The sequence below is a fragment of the Ambystoma mexicanum genome, chromosome 10, assembly GCF_040938575.1.
Source record: "Ambystoma mexicanum isolate Mex_15411 chromosome 10, UKY_AmexF1_1, whole genome shotgun sequence".
Lineage (NCBI taxonomy): Eukaryota > Metazoa > Chordata > Amphibia > Caudata > Ambystomatidae > Ambystoma > Ambystoma mexicanum.
In genome coordinates this window covers 150,672,717-150,693,635 of record NC_090932.1, presented here as the reverse complement: position 1 = coordinate 150,693,635, position 20,919 = coordinate 150,672,717, and the positions used below count along the sequence as shown (strand labels likewise).

General features: G+C 48.3%; 1 protein-coding gene across 1 annotated transcript in view; it reads left to right on the top strand.

The window, feature by feature from the left end:
- BOLA3 (bolA family member 3) overlaps positions 1-20,919 on the top strand; it is a 204,657-nt gene that overhangs the window by 88,734 nt on the left and 95,004 nt on the right. The gene's annotated exons all lie outside the window — the stretch shown is intronic.

Here is a 20,919-nt window from a genome sequence, read left to right as displayed (position 1 = left end):
TCTCGACCTCAAGGATGCTTACTTCCATGTGCCGATCCATCCCAAGCACAAGAAGTACCTGAGGTTCGCGGTTGGCGACTCGCACTTTCAGTTTCGGGTCCTGCTGTTCGGATTGACCTCCGTCCCGAGGGTTTTCACCAAGCTCATGGTGGTGGTGGCAGCGCATCTCAGGAAAGGGGGGGGATTCACGTCTACGCCAACCTGGACAATTGGTTGATCAGGGGGAGCTCTCCCGAGCAAGTCCTGGATCATCTGTCCGTCAACTGCCACTCCCTTCACAGGTTGGGCTTCTCCCTCAATTTAAAGAAGTCCCATTTGACACCAACGCAGCGGCTCCAGTACATCGGAGCAGTGCTTGACACGTCCCTGGGGCAGTGTTTTCCTCCTCAGGTGAGGACTCTTCACATTCAGCAGATGGTGCACAAGTTTCAGTTTGCCCAGAATCTCCCAGCGTCAGAGTTCTTGAGACTGCTCGGCCTCATGGCAGCCTGCATTCTTCTGGTGCCAGAGGCTCGCCTGCGGATGAGATCTTTGCATTGGGCACTCAAGCTCCAGTGGTCTCAGTCCTCCGGCAGGCTGTCTGACCCTCTTCAGGTGCTGCCCTCGGTAGCCCGGGACCTTCTGTGGTGGGCCGTCGAGGGCAATCTGATGAAGGGGGCCCCATTTTGGCTGCCCTGGCCGGAGGTGACGATCGTGACGGATGCATCCCTCACAGGATGGGGAGCTTATGCCAACGAGTTGACAGTCAGCGGTCGTTGGTCTCCGTCGGAGTCCAGACTCCATATCAATGTGTTGGAGCTGAGGGCCGTCAGGCTAGCCCTGAAGGCTTTTCTGTCCACTGTGCACGGAAAGAGTGTCCTGATTCTAACGGACAACACGGTGGACTTGCACTACCTCAACAAAAAGGGGGGGGGGTGCAGGGTCACTTCCGCTGTGCAAGGAGGCGATGCAGCTCGAATTCTGGGCCATCCAGCAGGAAGTTTCGATCTCGGCTGTTCATCTGGCCGGAGACGACAACGAGACGGCGGAAGTGCAAAGTTTTTGTTCGCGGGAATTTCCTCCAAAAGGAGCCTTAGGAGACGCGTTCGTGGTGGAGTGGTCATTCCCACTGCTGTATGCGTTTCCTCCAGTCTCCGTCATCCCGCAAGTGCTGCGGAGGTTACGGAGGTTCGGTTCCCGGATGATCCTCATTGCTCCGGCGTGGGCCCGTAGGACGTGGTACCCGGACCTTCTAGACTTGTCCATCTGCCTTCCACGTCGTCTTCCCTCCGAAGACGATCTGCTCTCAGGGGAGGGGGGGTCAGGTTCTCCATCCAGAGGTCAGATCCCTCAATCTTCACGCTTGGCTTCTGAAAGTTTGGGGTATAAGGATTGGGACCTCCCTGAAGACGTGATGGAGGTGTTGCTCTCGGCCAGGCGGCCGGCAACAAAGTCTCTGTACCGTTGCCGTTGGAGAAAGTTCTGCGACTGGTGCAGAGTTCAGAATGTGGATCCTTTTGAATGTGACATTCCCATGGTTCTGTCTTTTTTGCTTTCTTTGGCCCACAGGGGCTTGCAAGTGGGGACCATTAAAGGTTACCTGGCGGCGCTGTCCATATTTAAGCGCTCGTCTGAAGAGTGTTCCTATTTTAAGATTCCTTTATATTTCGCAGTTTTTGAAAGGGCTCACTAATGTGTTCCCTCCATCACCTTTTCTGGTGCCAGGTTGGGATTTGAACTTTGTTCTTAAGTTTCTTATGGGTGCTCCGTTTGAGCCTTTACATTCTTGCACTTTGAGGCTGTTGACTCTGAAAACTGTGTTTTTGGTTGCGGTTACTTGCGCTCGCAGAGTGAGTTACAGGCACTTTCAGTTAAGCCACCCTTCACTGTGTTCCATAAGGACAGGGTTGTCCTTAGAGTTCGTCCTTCTTTTCTTCCGAAGGTGGTTTCGGAATTTCATTTGAGCCAGAAGGTTGTTCTTCCGGCGTTCTATCCTCCTCCACATCCTGGTAAGGAAGAGGAGGGGCTCCATAGGCTGGATCCTAGGAGAGCATTGAGCTTTTATATCTCGCGCATGTCCCGGGTCAGAGTGGACGATCAACTTTTCATTGGTTACGCTGGAAAGCGTTTGGGGCAAGCTGTGACGAAACAGACTTTGTCTCGTTGGATTGTTTTAGCTATCTCCGAGTGTTACCGCTTGGCGGGTAAGGACCCTCCGGCTGGCTTGCGGGCCCATTCTACCAGAGGAGTGGCTGCGTCTACTGCCCTGCAGAGGGGAGTTCCTATTAGTCACATCTGTGATGCAGCCACCTGGGCTTTAGTACATACTTTTGTACGTCACTATTCCCTTGATTCCATTAGAGGGCAAGATCTGGCTTTTGGCAAGGCAGTTCTGTATTCCGCAATTTGATTGGGCATGCTAAATTTGTATTCTAAATTCTTTCCCACCTCCTTGCTTGGTACTTCTTTGGGAGTATGTCATAGATATGGAATACGTCGGAGGACCCAATCCCCTCGAAGAACAAGTTACTTTCTTACCTGGTAACGTTCTTTCGATGGGATGGTCCGACGACGTATTCCGTATCGCTCCCTCCCTGCCTTCCTCGCTGCAGAATTTCTTTAGCTTTTGCAGCTTGCGTTCTGCAAGGCCTTGTGTGTCTGACTGGCAGAAAACTGGTGGCACACGTTCTGGGAAAAAACTATAACTGAGGCTATGGGCGTCGTGCGTCGTACTTATCACATCGGGTGACGTCGGAGGAGGTCCTCTGGGACGGCGCATCGACGTCATCAACGCAGGACGCAGACGCCAAAGATTTTACGAAGCAGCACAGCTGTGGACATTACCTGTCATAGATATGGAATACGTTGTCGGACCATCCCATCGAAAGAACGTTACCAGGTAAGAAAGTAACTTGTTCTACTAATGCAGGTGGAAACCATTGCATGGCAAGCAGTCGCAGAAGGGGGCATTAAAGGCCCTCATACCTTGGTGAATATTTAAGTTGAGTAAGCCGTTCTCCCAAGTTATCCTTCTTATAAGTCTTTATTGGCAGCCATGTTTCATATGCATGCATAGTTCAGTTACTTCATTCTCATTCCAGGGGAGTGAGAAGGAGAGGGTGGTTGGAGAGTATGAGCCAGTTGGGTTTTAACTTTATTATGATCAAACCCTTAATTTAAAAAATGGAGAAAGCCTCTATCATTTCATTGCTATTGATGTTTTGAGCGAATACTGTTCATTGCTATATGGAGTCATGCTGGAAATCACAAGCTAGATGTTAATTTGCTTTATGGGACTTGTAGTTATGATTTTCACTTTATAAATCCAGGACTTCAAGTCACAGAATGCAAACAGAAATCATTGACTAGATCAGCATCTCCTGAATTGCATGGAGCGGGTTTGCATGAATAGGTAATTCATTGCATACTAAGGTCAATGCTAATACTCCTTTCTACACCATTACTTTTCAATATTGTTTGGCCAATTATTAAATATGACCTGGTCACTATTACTTACTGTCTGGTTCGTTATTGTTCAACCAGGACAGTGTGATTTCCCCCCCCCCCCAATTGGGAGTGATATTTGTTTCAAAATGTAAAATGAGCCATCAAGGGTCATTTTATGTAGTATTCCTGTTCTAGAGAATTTTCCATGTTATTTTCTTGAGTTTGTGCTTTGTCGTCCTGTTTGCCTGCAGTGTTCCTAATCCCTGTTAAGCCATGGGTCAAGTTCACGTGATTTTTGCTTCCTGTGATGTCCTCACATATGCAAATTTGTACTTGCTCATACGAATTTTGAAAACTTGAGACCTCTGGTCCTACTTTTTCACCTTTGAATTCAAAGCAAAAGCAGGACTGGGTGCCCTTCTCGCGCATGACCACTGGGAACGTGTGGTCTCTGGCTCTCTGAGGTGCTATATAGCAGCTTCCAACTACGATATTTGGAGTTAATTCAAACACACGAGAGGGCAGACATTAATATTTCAAAAGCAGATACAGGCAGGAAAACTGTACAGAATACTACTTGAGGGTGAACAACTGGACTGGACCTAAAACCCAGAAGGGAAAATGAAGGACTGGCAACACCTAGTAACGGAGGGCCTAGAGTATAAGGGCAGCCTGACCAACGTTAACCATTACACGCTGAGGCAGCAGATCTAGCTTTCATCCAAGGATTTAAGTTTAGTGGGGTGGAAATGAGCGTGAAAAACTGGAGCAGGTACTAAAGAAGGAAGTTATTAACTTTGATGCCCCGCCTCTGCCCCAGGAACACTCCTTCCCGAGCTTTTCCTCAGGAGGTACAGTAAACTCCTTTTCCAGTCTTTCAGTCTATTGTATTCCCTGTGTCTCAGTCAACAATTGCTGAGCAAGGTTTGCAGAGTGTATCTCGGGCATTACCCCCCTGCAGGGCATGAGAGGGATGACGGTTGGGGGCCCTCATCTGGGGCTGTCTCCTGCAGGGCAGGTGGGCAGGATGACTGGAGATGCCTACTGGGCCTTTTGTGGGGCCAAGGAGTCTGGTGGGGAAAGGAAAGGGGAGCCCCACGGTAGGGAGTAGCTAGGACCGGTGTCTCCTTGTCATCTTTCGGAGTCCGTTTTCTGCACCTGTGCCTGGTAGTAAGGAGCGGAGCATCCCAGGAGGGCTCCTTTCTAGGGGCAAGAGACCTTGGTGCTCAGTGGAATTTTTTGCGAAGACCACTGTTACCTGAATCTCAGAGGGGATCGAATATGCACAGATATCTGAGCAGAGCAGCTTTGTTGGATGGGGCTGATCAGGTCTTCAGTGCATGTGAAAATAGGAAGCATGCTGAAGACCCAGAAGTGGAGTCATCTTCAGAGGCAGACCAGAGGGAAAGGAGAGGAAGAAGGCTCATAAAGTGCACGAGCCAAGGCATCGTTCATGCACGATCTATAAAAAGAGAGAAAGAAGTTTGTGAAGTAGGCCTTGCAGAAACGGGTATTAAAAGACAACTCGTTCATCTTCAACATTTTCTACTTCCTCCTACTCTCTTATTCATCAAGTTCATTAACCGATTTGGAAGAAGGTGAAGAAGCTACTGAAACATATGGACAAAGAGGAGGCAGCAAAGGTTGTCTATCAAATGCAAGCGTGCATGGGTGTATCTGACTGGGTGGCTCAGGCTCAGTCTCGGGACCTGAAGATCAGACCATATAAACATACACAACGAAAGTGGGTTTCCCAATGATTTTTGACATGAAGGACAAGATCTTGAGGGAATGAAAAGACCAACACGTTTTCATGTCTTGGTTTATGTCGACAGGTGAGTAATTTCAACTAACTGGAAACAATAGAAATTGATGATGATCTTGTTAGTCTGGTGGGCAGGTCTTCTACCTCCACAAAGGAGGTGGCTTTCAGAGGCTCTGTGGATAGCAAATTGGATATGGCTTTGTGGAGATCATGTATAGCAGAGTTCTTCAAACAGGGGGGCGCGGCCGCATCCCCGGGGGAGAGGGGTGCGAGAGCCCAGCATGAAAAGTGAAAAAAAAAAATCATTTATTTTTTTAGATTGGAGGAAATGGGGGTGGGGGGCTCACATGGTCGGGCTGGAACTTAAACTGTCTCAGGCACCAATTAAAGTGGCCCACAGTTGCAAATAGATATTCATTCCTTTAGTCAGACTGTTTGAATAGTACCCAAGGGAGTGGTTATTTTTTAAAATGTAAGCAAATTGTGACATTTAAAGAATATTAATTCAGCAACAATAGTCAAAACTGCAAGCTGCATAGTGAAGTAACTCATCAAACTGCCCCACATTGGCCAGAAAAGTGACCCATTTTGTCTGGCCAACACTAGCACTTTGCATTTTTGGTACGGGCATTGCCCTACTGCCCTATAGGCCAGTCCGACCCTGGTGGCTCATCCATAATGGGGAAGGGGGCGTCCACCAAGTGGCCCCTCGCCCATTACGGAGGATCCGAGGAGCCAGCCCTGTGAAACACTGAGCACTCCCTCAGCTGCTTTTTCCAGCTGATGGCGTGCTCCTGGGCTGGCTGAAATGTCAAAGGCAAACGCTGTGTATGGATGCGTGTATGCTTGTTATGAGTGTATGGTGATTGGTGCTCTTGTGAATGATAGTGTGATTGCTGTGTGAATGTGTGTGTGTGTGTTTGTTTTGGTCAGTTGAGCTGATTTTGGCGAATGGGGGGTAGAGGGAGGAAGGGTTGTACAACAAAGGTATTTTTAAAATGCCTTTGTTGCACAAACCCCCTACCCACCTGCCAAAATCGGCTCTCCATATGTGGCGTTGTGGAGCCCAGGGGACAGGGATGGGATTTTATTACTGGATATTTATCATTGATGTCCAGTCCAAAATACCATGCTTTCCCCCTTTAAGTACTGTGGGGCTGAGGGCATAGGGATGTTCTCCTTTTACTGTATATCCACCATAGATGTCCCGTAAAAAATATCATGCCTGCCCTGTGGGTCCCCCAGCGCCAATTGCAAAATATTTGGATTTTTACCTTTTTTTTTTTAAAACGTTTTTTTTTTTAGTATGCTCTAAAATGCAACCTTTTAACCCATTATTTAAAAATAAATCCACGAGGGGGGGAATCCACCCGAACCCCCTTGTGGATCGGTTCGGGATCCCTCTCTGTGCTCAGTCGCTATGGCATATCTGGTGGATATACCAGCCACCACTGGCCCTGGGACTGTGGTGGGAGCAGGATGGGCGAAGCCAGGGACTGTGGTGGGAGCAGGATGGGCAGGAGCAGGGTTTGGAGAGCCCAGGGTCAGTGGTGGGGTGGGGAGAGCACAGGGACTGGGCTAGGAGTGGGGTGATGGGAGCAGGTGGGGGAGCCCAGGGACTATACTGGGAGTAGGGTGCGGTGACAGCGCTCAATAGTTCACAGCCATTTGGACTTAATGACCATTTGGCATTTTTGGGGGGGGGGGCCCGACCTGCCCACATTGTACCATGGGGAGTGGGGGGCCCAGGCCCAGGCCCAAAATGTTTGAAGACCACTGGTGTATAGGGTCTCGCCTAGTATTGCAGGCCAACACTTTTGGGTCTTACATGGTGGATCCAGTTCTCTGTCATGATTAAAGAATATTGAAGGCGGCCCTGGACAAGCAGTCCAACTGCGCCCAGACTCTAGAGGACATGCAGAAGCAAGTGGTGTTCATGTCGGATCTCTTTTATGGTGGGGTTAGAAAAACAGCCATAGCATTGAGAGTGACCATCTCGGTGAGACAGCATGTTTAACTTGAGCTGGCTGGGGGTGGGATGGGATTACATGCTTCCTCTTAAGGTATCTTTATTGTTAGATACATAGAATGATCCAGGCCGCTGGTCATCTGGATCGCTCTCTGGCTTCAAAGGAATCTCGTTTGAACATAATGGCGTGGAGCCTGGATGCGAGCTGCCCACGAGAGCGAGAAGTGCTCAGGTCAACTCCCCATGGCCTTCACTCACATTATCTGCTCCATACCATATATTTTTTTATAAACAATTTTTATTTGTGTTTTGTTAAACACAGCAACACTTCCTTTTCTATTGACAAAAAGAGACTTAACATTCGGTCACTGACCCCTTCCCCTTAGACCCCGACCTTACCCATATAAGTGGTGGGTCACTGGAGGCGCACAACTCTCACCCAAGCCTCGAAAACCCTCACTGTATATTCGTCAACTAGCTCTCAATAACAGACACACAAGAATGCTATAAGATAGCAAGAGATCAAAAATAAAAACAAGTAAAAGATAATTGCTGCTTAACATTGTTAGTGTCATGAATTTAATACACACTCCTTAATGCTATAGAAAAAATCCTTGGCGGCGGGTCTCTCACAGGGGGCAAAATGTGCACTCCCCACTAGCCATTGGCCAGTGATATTTGATTCTTGGCGAGTGAGAAATGTGTGGCGTTCGAAATGGTGTCTATGTATAAAATGAAGTTGGCAGGTGACTTTTTTTTATAGCTGGCTAGTAGCTTGACACTTCAAATGCTGCCCTGTTTTACACACATGTGTAAATTCACTACGTGTGAATTCCTGTTCTTGTAAACTCACATCTCCGTTTAATGCCTCCCACCCAACTTATCAAATTCACCCCACAGTCCCGTTCTCCATTTCTCCCTCCCAAACCCCAAAATTAACTAAAGTTAAATTTAAAAAACCAAAAACTCCCGAAACGTGCTCGCCCTTTCCAGGCCCTGACTGATGCTGCTGGGGGTTCGGGATCGAGGGAGGTCAAGTGACCCAAAGCAGCACCTGCCTGTGTCCCTCCCAGGGCAGCCAGTAAAGGGCAGAGGATACAGGTAATATCCCCTCCTGTTTACCTGGTGATATGATATGGCCCTAGACTGGCATGAATTCCGACCCCCCCCGCCCCCTCTACCTACCCCCGACCTCCCTCTACAGGTACCCTCAGGTAAAAGACGATGATTGTGCCTCACAGCAAATCACTTAGATTTTGCCTCCGAGTTTCCCAATATAGGTTTGCTACTTTGAGTCTCACCACTGTGTGTGCCACACTATTTTGCCTTCCTGAGTGTTGCCATTCTAGGTCTGCTAGTTCAAACTTGCCACTATATTTTGCCTCACTTACATTTTGTCTTCTACAGTATTTCCCAATGTATGCGTGCTACTTTGAATCTGGACACTGCTTATCCACACTTGCATTTTGCCTGCAAGGCTATTCCCATTATAGGGTTCCTACTTTTGATTCTCGCCATTGTGATATTTTGCTACACTCGCATTTCACCTCTGAAGTCTCCCGAGAAAGTTCTGTTACATTGAATAGTACAACTGTGATATTTTGCCACCCTGGCATTTTATCTAACAGAGTTTACACAATTGTGACTCGGTCACTTGAAAGTTGCCAGCATTTTGTTTCTGGGAGCTCTTATATGTCAGTTTGCCACACTGAATCGTGCCTCTGATATTGTATCCCACTTGCCCCCTGGAGTTTTCCTGATGTAAGTCTGTCTGCCAGGTCTAATCTCGCCCCTGTGATATTTTGCAGCACTTGCATTTCACCTCTTGAATTTACCACAGGGTCTGGGATCCTACAGCACCCTTCCAAAACCAGGTACGGCTGCCTTGTTTTAAATTTTCTGCCCCCACCCAGTCAGCACTGCCACACTTGCAGCCTCCGACTATGGCTAACAGCTCCATAGCTTGAGACATCAACCTACTTCACCCTACCCTTGTGTACCGCGTCCCATAGAATACTGTTGAATCGCACAAAGATTTTGGTCCAGCTTTTCACATAGCCGCACACCCTTTGCCATTGAGATATGCGCTATTGGAATACCTTGGTCTAGACTTGCATCACCCTCAACCCTATGCGCTATGGCACATAGAATACAGCTGAGTCCCATGGAAAAAGTCAGTCCAGCTGTTCATAGTGTTTGACAAAGCACCTGTCCTCTCACCTTTGCAATATGTTCTGCTGTTAGAAACTTAGCCGCTCTCTAACTGCCTTCGATTTGGCTATACAGAACACACGCGGTTATTGCTCCTTCAATAGTTGATCAGACTAAGGTCTTCCAAAGGGTGTTCATCCACCACAGCGCTTCAAGGGCAAACCAATGGCAATAGGCGCTATACAAATATCACCTAACATAACTTCAGTCTTTACTGATGCTCTGGGTCTGCGAACTCTCTAACCAACTCTTCACAAGTTGGCTCTGGGTTAACCACACAGGCTTGCCCCGGATCACTTTAACATTTCGGCTTTCTCACATCCCACAGTCTGGTGCCAACCTCCGCTCTTCACCACAACAGCTTGTTCCTTCCGCTCCGGCATCCTCCTCCATTGTCATGTAGGATTGTTATGCAGCACATGTGCACACATACATCACCACCACCTTATCCTTGCTCCACTTCCATCTGCTGTTACTATATGCTTCCTTCCATCATGAATAACTTTAATGGAGTTGAAATACGCAGAACATCTTTTGGGCAACGTGAATGGTTTCCACCACGTGGGGTGTTTCTATGGCCCATAGAGAGATCACACAATATTGCCTTCCTCTCTATACCAATGCATTTGCCAATTGGATGCTTTCTTTGATGCAAACACTTTCTCTTTTAAGTACCCCTACACACACTTGATAGTGCTTGCTCCCCATTATCCCATACAACTCTCCTGGGACACCCCTCATACATCACTTTCATAAACCATATCACACTGGACAGCTTTGTTATAATGTTCATAAATCGAATCTCAAACCACCTGGACGCATAATCCACTTGACTATTGCAAATGTCTTCTCCTGTCCTAAACTTCCCATTGGTCCCATAAAGTCAATGACAACTTTATCTTGCACCTGATATTCACGTTTTATCACTCCATGTTGAAGGCACACAAGTACCAATTCCTTCTCCACCATCACGTCCATACCTGGCCACCAAAACCTGGATCTTGATTTTCTCTTGGTTAAGCCTTCCCCCAAATGCCCCTTGTGCGCCTGTTCCGCCAACATGTCCTGAATATCTATGGATGGTAGTTTGTTCCCCCCTGGTTTTACAAAATCTGACCTACTCATCTTTAACTTTGAAGTCTTCAGATGCTCTGGCTGCTTCACTCGCCTAGCCTTAACTAATGTATTCCATCACCTCTTGCATGTCCTTGTCTTTATTGCAGTGATCCGTCCTAATTTTTCAACATTAGCTGACACCATGACGGGTTCGAAATTGAGGGGAGCTGGGAGCGATTTAACTCCTGCTTCTAGCATAGTAGAGCCTGGTTATCCGGAAACCAACAGTGCCTGGAGCTACTTTTGGCTCGTAGGGCCAACTGGTGCCTTCCAAGCATGTAAATGTGAGTATTTGAGAATGTTAATAAAGAATTGGAACACATCCAATGCACACATACACAATGGTTCATACAAAATGGGCAAAAGGTTCAAGAAGAATCTCTGGTTGCTTCTGGTTCCCCTGCGCTAGCTCCAGCCTACAGGGTGATGCCAGACACCCTGGAGCTGGTTTGAGCTCCTGCTCATCGAATCTCATTTTGAACCCTGCCATGGCTCTACACGAGCCGCCCACTCCTCACTCGCCTCGTCCGCCTTGCTAAGATCAGCATCTCTGTAAACTAGACAAGCAGTCTGCCACTCTGTTCTGTTTACTTGTGATATACTCTACCCTGAAGTTGTACTCCTATTTGTATTTATTTATTTGTAAAGTGCTCCTGGCCCGAAGGCATCTGGGCGCATGTCTTCAGCTACAATACATAATCAAAACAGCAAGAAAAACATATGCAGGTGTTTACGAAATATACATTACAATGTAATTACAGCATACTTTACAGTTTATTTACAATGAGAATGCACAGATCGAGCAATATCATGGAGGGTGAGTTTAATGTTGAGAAGTAGGGCAGGGGTTGCAGGCATCTTGGGCCAGGAGCCAGAGTTTAGCTTTGCTCTTGAAGCAGTGGAAGGAAGTTTCTGTTCTGAGAGGATGGGGGGGGAGTGAGTTTCACAGTTTGGTGGGAAGGACTGGGAAGCTGGCGCCCCTAGCTGTTTGCAGTTTAAATCTGGTTAGGGAGAGGCAATGCGCTTGGGCTGCTCTTTGAGGGCGATTGGTGGTGTGTGGGTTGAAGCGGCAGGTTGGCTAGGCATTTATGCGTGAGAGCAAGGGTTTTCAGTGAAACTCTCTGAGCTACTGAGAGCCAGTGTAGGCTGCGTCTGGTGTCAGATATATGGAAGCCCGCGGCGGGGCAAGGGCGCGGTGTTTGGCGCCGCTGGTGCTGGGTCCCTGGAGGGACGTTCCCCTTCCTGGCGGAGGCCACGCCCCCTGGACTTATCTCGGCGCTACAAGCCCCGCATCGGTGAAGCCCGCGGCGGGGCAAGGGCGCGGTGTTTGGCGCCGCTGGTGCTGGGTCCCTGGAGGGACGTTCCCCTTCCTGGCGGAGGCCACGCCCCCTGGACTTATCTCGGCGCTACAAGCCCCGCAGCGGTGAAGCCCGCGGCGGGGCAAGGGCGCAGTGTTTGGCGCCGCTGGTGCTGGGTCCCTGGAGGGACGTTCCCCTTCCTGGCGGAGGCCACGCCCCCTGGACTTATCTTGGCGCTACAAGCCCCGCAGCGGTGAAGCCCGCGGCGGGGCAAGGGCGCGGTGTTTGGCGCCGCTGGTGCTGGGTCCCTGGAGGGACGTTCCCCTTCCTGGTGGAGGCCACGCCCCCTGGACTTATCTCGGCGCTACAAGCCCCGCAACGGTGAAGCCCGCGGCGGGGCAAGGGCGCGGTGTTTCGCGCCGCTGGTGTTCGGCGTACGTGGAGGGAGGCACTCCTTGTGTTGGCCATCGGACGGGGGCGACAAGAAAAAGTAAGTGCAGACAAGTGTTTTGCGCCTGGGCCTGCTGGTGTCTTCTTACCTAACGGCGTAGAGTCCGTGAAAACCTGCTGGGGGCCGGACCCGGGACTTCAGCACAGCCCTCTACTGGTCAGTTCTGAGGGGCTCCGTCATGTCCCTAATAAAGTCCCTGAGGTCCTTTAGGGGCCATGCTGCGCCAAGGAAACCGGCCACGAAACCGGCTGGCTCCCTGCCATCTACCACGCCATCTACCCTGCCCACGTTTTGCTCTGAGTCCCTGTCCAAAGCCCCTGAGCATACACTAGCAAGAAAACTCCTGGTCATCAAGAGAAGTAGCCATCAGGGTGCAACCGAAAAATCTAGGCCCAAAGCTAAGCCCCATTCCGCGGCCTCCTTATGTTCTGATACTGACCCTGTATACCGAGAGCCTATATATACCGTGGAGGGCACAAAAGCACCCACCCCAGGAACCGAATGCAGGGGGGGGGGGCCTTCCAGTAATCTGGCTAACTTCCCAATGCAGAGCTGTAAAGGAACCCTCCCAACTCAGAAGCTCGAAGACACTGTCTGTCAAGAATCTCTGCCCACCGTTTCTGGGAACTCTGAAGCCATGCCTCTGGCCAATGCCTCTGGCACAGGCATAGGGGGGGTTGGTGATGTGTCAGTTCTTCCTTTTGCATCCCTGGCACCTGTTGTTTCTGTCACTCCCCAACCCAGCTCGCCCACTGTAAGCCTACACCTGCCACCTGTTCTCCCACCTACCTCGGGCCCTATTTTCGTCCACTCACCCCCAGCCACAGCTGCTACCACTTTGGATCTATTGGACACAGAAACTACTGGAGCAACTGAAGATAATCTCCCGCCTATCTCCACCTGTAGCTCATGGAGCGAGACCTTACTAGCATCAATCTCAGGGTCCTGCTCCTTTTCTCATCTAACCCCTTTCAGGGCTCTCAAACCTGTCACCCACGGAAGCTATTCCTCCACCGCTCCACTACAGAAGGAGGTGCATACTGTCAGCTGTTGCTCCTGTGCTCAAGTGCTTTCTGAAATTGCAATCATCAAGAAACTGCTTTTGGTACTGATTGATGCCCGGGGAATAAGAGGGGAGGGGAAGGGTGGTGGGGACCCGCCGGGGGAGTCTTCCAGTATGCCCCCAGATGGCAAGGGACTCAACCCCCCCCAGCTACCTTCAATTATCCCACCCCGCGAAAGGACCGCCAATGCATCAATGAGCCCTACTCGGGATGTCCAGCTGATGCACCCTAACGCAGAGAGGGGCCACCCCACTGGGAGCATCGAACCAATTGTGATGGGGGAGAGTCCCCCAAACGTCCTGACAATCAATCCTCCTAGGGAGGGAGGGAGCGGAGCACGTGGCTTCTGTCCAAGGGGGCGCAGCCCCAAGAGTCCTGTACATGGGGGGAAAAGAACTGCTACGGTTTTCCTGCATGGGGTACCTAAGTTGTCTTTGGGCAGGCGAGAACCAAGGGATGCCCTCTCTAACAAATGTATTCACTGGCTACGTTCTGTTGGGAACTGTCCCTTTGTGACCAGGGAAGCGTTGGTGGGGTGCGTCAGACTGGCAGGCGAAGGTATAAACCCCCTCTGACTCTGTTAAAATTGTCTTCAGGAATGGTCAAATGGTCAGGGAAGTTTTGAGAAGATCTGGGGGTTATGTGTGGGCCCCATATAGTGGGATTACAATTAGCTCGTGCCCCTATTTGGGAGCCGTTGCCCCACCTGGAACTGTCACACACTGTACTGTCCTGTCGGGAGCGAACTGTATTCCTCTGGGTAAAAGGCCTGTGGGGGGCCGCGTCTGAGTGACAAGGGCGGACAATTAGTCTTGTGACCTTTTGGTCAAGTTAAGGGACCATGTGTAACGTAATGGGGTCCTTGGGGTTGACCCCTTTTTCCACTATAAATATGTTTTGATCTATGGTGTCGGGTTATGGTGCAAAGATTGCATTTCCTTTTACGTGTTCTGATCTTGTTTATCTTGTGTTTGATGGATTCTTCAAACTGTAACCTGGATTTGTGCTATAATGTGTATTTTGTCGTTTAATGGTTGCTTTTATACATCCGAATAAACTTGTTTGACCTGACCTGATATATGTTGGTTCCTGGGGATGTTTAATGCAGCCCTGAGGGCATTATTTTGGGTGACCTGGAGCTTGTTGAGATTGTGTTGACTCGTTCCTAAGTAGAGAGCATTGCAATAGTCCAGTTTGGACATGACCAGGGTTCTGGCCAGGATGGTGCAATTGGAGGTGGAGAGGAATGGACGGCAGGCTGTGATAAGTTTGCATGTGTAGGTGGATGCTGAAATGACGGCATTGGTTTGTCTAGAGAGAGATAAGGTGGAATCGAGATAGATGCCTAGTGTTTTAGTCTCGTTGGAAACCTTAATGGTATTACCATTGATGATAAAGGATTTGAAGGTGGGGCCAAGTTTGCTCAGTCAGTGATGAGAGCCTAGGATGAGGAGCTCTGTTTTCTCATTCAGACAGAGCTCAGGTTGTGCCATCCACGCCTGGATAACTAGATAAACATTGTTTAAGGCCTTTGTATCAACTTGGTGATCACTGGTGATGGGGATGAGTATCTGGGCGACATCCGCGCAGTTGGTGTAGATGACGCCCAGACAGTCGAGAATATCAGAGTGGTTTCGTGAACACGTTGTTTAGTGTAGGGGAAACGCACAATCTTTGGGGTACCCCGCAGAGTACCAGAGAGAGTTCAGCTGAGGAAGAAGTGGAGAAGACCCTCATGGATCTATTGCATAAGAAGGATCTAATCCATGTGGTAGCATTATCTGAAAAGTAGGCTGCCGATTTGAGGTGTTGGCAGAGAATGTGATGGTTCACCAAATCAAAAGCTGCTGAGAGATGTAGTAGTAGTAGTAGTAGTAGTATTAGTAGTAGCAGCTTTCCATTGTCCTTCAGATCCTCGATTTGGGTTTTAAGGTCAATGAGGGCAGTTTCCATTCCGTGCTTGGGACGGAAGCCCGATTATCTAAGTCCTAGGAGTTTATTTGTTTCCAGGTAGTCTTGGATCTGCCGATAGGCTGCTCGGTCCAGGATCTTGAGCAGAAAAGGCACAGTGGTGATAGGCCTGTAGTTCGTAGGTAAGCTCGGGTCTAAGGAGGGTTTTTTAAGACGGGGGATAACCCACGCATCCTTGAGGTTGTCTGGGGCGATGTCCGTGCTGAATGAAGTGTTTGAGGGTAGTGATGAAAGGGGCCAGTTCATGAGAGGCCTGCTTGATTATGCGAGCTGGGCATGTGTCACCCTGGCAATTTGTTGGTTTAAGTTTGATGATGTTTTCTACATCTAGAATAGAAAGGGGAGAACAGCTGAAAGGTTGAATAGTATGCAGAGTGTGGGGTGTAATTACAGGGGGAGGAGTTGGTCTACGAGTTGGTCTGAAGGCTGCTTTTTTTTGGTGGTGATTTTAGATTGGAGAGTTGAGATTCTGTTGAGGAGCGCATTTTGAATATTCGTACACCATGTACTGTCTTTATAACAGGTATCGGGGGGGGGGCTAAGGGGGAGATTCAAGTTCTTTAAGTATCTTGATGAGCTATTTGGTATTGGATTCTGCTAGTAGTATGCGCATATTGTAGGTATCTTTTTAGCTTGAAAGATTGCTTCTTTATAGTTTAGGAATGCTATAATGAGGCTATCCTTGTTGGTCTCGGAGGGATGACTTTTCTAGCGGACTTCAGTTTCTTTTTTCTTTACGGAGCACTCTTAGTTGTGGTGTGAACCTTGAATTGAGGTGCGCACAAGGTTTAGGTTTCTGCAGTTTAGTGGGGGCAATTGAGTTTATTGCTTTGAGTATGGTGTTGATAAGAGTATCCACCAAGTCTGTGGGGTCTGATCATGAGAGGCGTTGTCTAGTATGGGCAGGATGAGGGGAATCAGTTTCTCCCTGGTGATTAACTTTTTGTTTCCAGTGAAAATTGGGGGTGCAATGTTTTGATTCGAGCATGGAGCATTGGCTTTGATGCTAAAAGTGATTGTGTGGTGGTCCGACCAGATGCAGGGAGAACTTGCCACTAGGTTGATGCTGCAGTTAAGATCAACTAGCCAATCAAGGGTTCTCCCTTTGATGTGGGTAGGTTCAAGAATACGGTGAGCGAAGCCCAGATCAGTGAGGGTATTGGCTTTGAGGCCCTTGCCAATACCCTCCGGCATGGTGAAAACCATGTGACGATGCGTGGTATGGCCAGCCCTGTGCTCCTTGTGGTAAACAAATGTAATAGTTTATGGTCCCTTCCAATTATGGTCGGGACCCCATCAACATTTTCAGAAATATTTTGAAGCCCAATTGCATACTAATGCTTCCTTTTCTATGGCCGAGTCATTCTTTTCACTCTGTACCAACACGCTGGATGAAAAAGCAGTAGGAATCTCGGCCACACTCGCCACTTGGCACAATACCTCCCCAAACCAGGAGCGTGCGCATCCACAGTGGCAAACGTTTGAGCTTTCAGGTCAAACCTGTACATGGTGGTTGTGTATGTTGCCTTTTCCTTCAAAACCCATAACGCTACATCCACCTCTTCATGCTGCTGAAATTCTACTCCATTCCTCAATAACTCCGAGAGCAGCTGCTTTACTCGCACAATTCTTTATGAATATGGCATATTCTTACAATCGCTGGAACGACCTCCACTGCTCCTAGTTTGTTGAGGTTCTACCTTGCGAATGGCATCCACCAGTTTGAGGTGTGTACACATTCATTCCCTCGTCAAAACCTGACCAGAATAAGACCTTTTGGCTTACCTTAATTTGACACTTTTCCCTCTTAACTGCGAGGCCTGCCCTTCCCAATACCTTTGGCACCTGAATTACTCTCATGTTTCTCTCCCGTGCCTGCCTGTATCAAAATGGGATTCCACTGAACAATTCCTCCACTACCTGTTGAAATGCAGCTGATGCCAATGCCAACGCCAACCCAGGTATGCGCCAAAAGGTATTGCTACAGTACCTCAACACTCATCGGGGTAATAAAAGATGTCCGTGAATTTGTGTCGGGATGCAACTTAATCTGGCTGTATGTGGATGAAGAATTGAACACAGTAAACCAGCATGACCTGCCCATAGTTTGCTGATAAATCTCTCACCTTTGGTAAGGGATAATGGGCTAGCTCTATATTCCTGTTCAAATCCCGTAGATTTACACACTTAAATACGATCGTCCAGATGCTTTGGGACTATTTGCAACAGGCACGTGTTACTTTTAATGAGCTCACTGATGCCAGCTTTACATAATGAATTCATTTCTGTCGTTGCTTTTTCCTTGTGCCTTACTCTGGACACATGAACGTGCCCCTGTGTGCAGTTTAATCTTGTGGCAAAATCCTTTCAGTTTTTCGAAGTGCGCACTAAAGACCTCACTAAATACTCTCTCTGCATATTGCTCGTAATGGTTCCCTTTTCACCGAGTGAAGTTCCATACCTAATTTGCCTTGGTGTCGCCACCCTTTTCAAACGATCTCCTACCTTCACCCTGTAGATTTTGCTTTTTTTGTTTTTCCCCTTGCTACTATGTGCAATAGTGCCATTGACATATCCCGGAACATCAATGCGCCATCCCGCTTATGCCTTTGGTCAGATATCTCTGTTGTGCAATGTATGTTCGTGGTCAGTTTAAATCTGTCTCTATGCTTTTTCTGCTAGAAGTGCATATGGTCCTGAATCTGCAAACGTTTAAACTGAGGCTTCCGCTATGCTGAACTCCACAACTGCGAGCTTGCATCCCTCCTCTTCGTCACCATCCCCATAGCTGCTACTTACTTTCTGGCACCATTCGGCATCAGCGTTTCTGCCGGAACTTACACACCTCCCCTGCCTTGTTTACCCACTCTAAGAGTTGGGGATTCCAGATATTCTCGGACCTCTCAATGCATGAGGCACGGATCGGGCGAGTGGGGGTGGGTGTGGGGGGTGTTCGGGAGGGCTAGCAGTACATACTTGAGGTTGCAGTGGCAACAAAAAAATCCTTCAGAGAACATTGGAACTAATCATAGAAGGTGAACAAGCGGGTGGCAAGAATGCTAAAAGCCTCTTGATTTTTTAAGACTGCAGAGGTTTCGGGGGCTCCTCCCAGGAATCTTCCACTGGTACTAGATATTTTTACAGAAGGCTGCATTTGAGACTTTAGGCTTGATCGACAAGAGGCAACTCACTTTTCGGGCTGATCACTTCCCCGGGAGGCTAATGAAATGGGGTTCCATGTCTTAAAATCGCGGCAAAAATGGGTGCGACTAAAAAATATTGCTGCAAAAAATGCTGTGGTTTTTTGCGCCACAATCATGTAAAGGATGCAGGGGGCAACCCCCAGGCCCATTATACCATTTAAGGGGAGCGGGGGACACCCCTGCAACCCCGGCTCCCCTTAAATGGTATAATGGGGTACACCTTTACCGGGTCAAACCACAGCATTTTTGTCATGATTTTATTACCCGATACCTGAAATAGTTCGGCTTTTGCGCATATCTCTGTAATTGAAGGGACTGCCAAAAGCGCTCATTTTTAGGTTTGATCCAAGCCTATATCCCAAAGGTGGTGTTGGAGTAACACTAATGGAAAAAGGGAGTTCTCCCGTGTATTTTTTTTTTATCTTCTGGGCACGGCGAGGAAGGGGCATAGAACTGTTTCGACGTCAAGAGGGAAGTGCTGGAGTACCTGTGGCAAACTGAACCCCTTAGAAAGACATTGGTGACATTACAGGGTTCGAAATTGCTAGGAGCTATTTAGTTTCAGCTTTTAGATTGGCCTGGTTATATTGACACCAACATCTACCAGGAGCTACTTTTAGCTTCCAAGGCCAACTGCTCACGTACACGCAGATAAATTCACATATGTATGAGTGTATTTGGGAAAGTTTATAAAAAGGCTTTAAGGCACATCTAGCACAAAATGGTCAAAGTTTACTTTTGTCTTAGGTGAAAGTTACATTTGCGGCATGCTGTGCTCTAGCTACTGCCTACCGGGTGTTGCCCACTACCCAGGATATGGTTTTAGCTTCTGCTTGAGTCTCATTGTCAAACTCTGCATTGGGATCTGGAGGTGCTTGAAGGAAGACATCCATAGTGTCCATTAGCAGATGGATATGTGCTGTCATTCTCTTGCTGTATGAAAGGGTAGATCAGCAACCACTTGGGGAACACTCAGGAAAGTTCCACAAGGGAGTATGGTGCCTTCTTAGACCAGTGTGCAGGGGGTGCCCCTAGAAAAAAATATGTAGGGCTGCCACTTGGGCAAGTCCTAATATCTTTATCAGACACTGATTGTGGATTACCTTGGGGCCATCTCTTTTGGGGTTGGGTTGCAGCAATCTGGGAAACACTGAAAAGATGTGAATTTGGAGTCTTGATGTAAAACGAAGTTTATTTCAGGTGGGGGCAAGCAGATGGAGGCAGAGTGATTTGCTGTGACCCCCCGTCCCCCTTCTTTTCAAATTAGCTTGGATATCCCTAATAGATAAACCCTAGTCCTTCTTGCTGGGCGCAGTACTGACGTCCCTCCTTGATGTCCTATGATTCAGTTTAAGAATAAAACCGAAGGATTGTGAAAAAGGAGGCTATTGACCTCCCAAGCAGGGGCAGAGCTCAGGAGGGAACATTTGGAAAAGAGCGTTCCCAGGTGTAAGTGGGGCTCAAAAGTATATACTGGGAAGAGTAGGATTAAGAGTAATGAAGATTACCGGTAAATCATCTGATAAATATAGTTGGAGAAACTGTGGACTAATTGAAGGCTATTTGTTACAACAACCCAAATTCTGCAAAAATGCTGGAAGTTAAAGTGGTGCAAACTGCATGCAACGAAAGCAGTGTGGAGGGGCACAGTACAACAGCCTGCAAAAACAATCTACAGGCTTGGGAGTAAGTAGGAGCTGGACAGCAACTGAAAAAAACAACTGGGTTAAAGCACTACAACAAAGCGGGAAACTTTGGAAGCATGGCTCGGAGCTTTGTCAGCTCAAGGTGAACCTATGTTGCAAAATCACTGGCTTCCATTAACAACACTGGGGAATTCAGGTGTCCATCAGGATTCCACCTCCTGCTTGTAGCCGTTTATGGTCTGAGAAAGTAGATTGCATCTTTGACGAGGCATTGTGGTGCTAAGTGAAATTCTGGAACAGAAAGTGGATTGTTCACTTTCACTGTCCCGTCACTTGAAGCAGTAATAAGTGCTCCTGTTTGGTGACTGGATCCCAACTTTACAAGAAAAGATTGGACGACTCCTCCCAATGGCCTAACCGATATTTCTGAATTCCTAGGCATAGATCTAGATGGGCTTGGCTCTGGCACGCCAGATTATTGGGGCAGAAATATCCCAATAAACAAAGCTTGCAGAAATGCAGTTTGGGCAAAATGGCATTGGGGAGTCAAAATACAGTGGGATGCAACCGAGCAGTAAAGTCAGTGGGGTATACTTTAGGGATATCGTAACTGGGAGTAGAACTACAGTGGTGCACAACCTAGGAGTAACATCGGTGTGGAGCAGAAGTGCACTGGGTAAGGTCTCTTACACCAAGGTAGATAGTTCTGTAATTCTGTCGGGTGCTGGGGGTGGAATTGGGCATGGGTGATTTGAGCAGAATTCATGCTTTGCCCTCACTAGATGCCTGGGTAATTGTT